This window comes from Elephantulus edwardii, unplaced genomic scaffold, assembly GCF_000299155.1.
Source record: "Elephantulus edwardii isolate Elephantulus edwardi_28Jun2011 unplaced genomic scaffold, EleEdw1.0 scaffold00496, whole genome shotgun sequence".
NCBI lineage: Eukaryota > Metazoa > Chordata > Mammalia > Macroscelidea > Macroscelididae > Elephantulus > Elephantulus edwardii.
In genome coordinates this window covers 560,340-561,502 of record NW_006400246.1, presented here as the reverse complement: position 1 = coordinate 561,502, position 1,163 = coordinate 560,340, and the positions used below count along the sequence as shown (strand labels likewise).

Here is a 1,163-nt window from a genome sequence, read left to right as displayed (position 1 = left end):
CTTACTGGGGAAGCCAATGCTTCCCTCAATCACAAAGGAAAAGATACTGAGGGTCCCCGGCAAGGCAACCACTACATTCACTAACCCATAACACCAGTAACACCAACTCAGAGTGGTCAACACAAGGATGATCACAGCGCCGCCTGTAAAAGGCCAGAAACTGTCTGTCCCCTCTCCAGGGATTTCGTGTGGCTGTTGGCTCCTGGCTGAAAAATTAAGAAAAGTATGGGTGGTCTAGGGAATGGAATGGCTGGTGTCCTTCGAGAAGATGGTGCACAGCCATGGTGTTGGCGTGGTGACATGCCTACCTACCTATAGGAGTCAGATGCGTCCAGACGACAGCTCGCGTAAGCCCTGTCCTGGGCAAACGGTGTCCTACCTCTGTTGGGGATGCACAAAGCGCAGCCAGAGCCACAGCCTGCACACAGACTGCCGTTGTGGAACCATCTCAAAGCTTCCAACATTTGCAGATGCTCTTTTACCATTGGATACACAGTCAACAGTGAGTAAGGGGTGATGAGCAAAAGTTCATATGTAGGCCTACATGCAAGTGTCCCCCTTAGTGTCCATTTCCACATATATGATAGTCCCCATAAGCAAAGTGTTGCAGAGATACTGGGCAGCCTTCCGGGCCACCCAGACCGTGGCAGAGACCACCTTACCGATAACCGAGTGTTTCTCGGTATTGGGGATGTAGAGACTCTCCAATTCTCCTATTCTCCTGCATGTGTCACGCATGAACCTTTCAGCCTTATTATCATTCAGATTAGCCAATGTTACCTGCTTTGGAGGCAACAATCAAAACATAAAACTCACTGATCAGAAATTGGAATCCTGACATCTCCAGCTCCCTTTTTTGGTTCGAGGTTCCAACCACCCAGGACCCTTGAAAATTTTTACCAGGCAGTTGGTTGATGGACATCACCAGGATGAAATTATGTCCATCGTAGTGATAAAGTTGGTATTGATCACTCTTGAGAACTGAGCCAATCAACCCACTTAAAAGTTATCTAATGGGGGAGCTCTGGTGGCCTAGTGGCAAGGAGCTGCAACTACAATCCCAGAGGCACACGGTTCGAATCCACCAGATGCTCTACAGGGGAAGGAGGGGCAATCTCCTCCTGTACCAGTCAGATCTGATTTGACGGTACACGTACCCAAAA

The 1,163-nt window shown here is 49.0% G+C and overlaps 1 pseudogene; it reads left to right on the top strand.

The window, feature by feature from the left end:
- The first annotated feature begins 241 nt into the window (after window positions 1-241).
- Window positions 242-1,163, top strand: part of LOC102860110 — a 16,194-nt pseudogene continuing 15,272 nt past the window's right edge.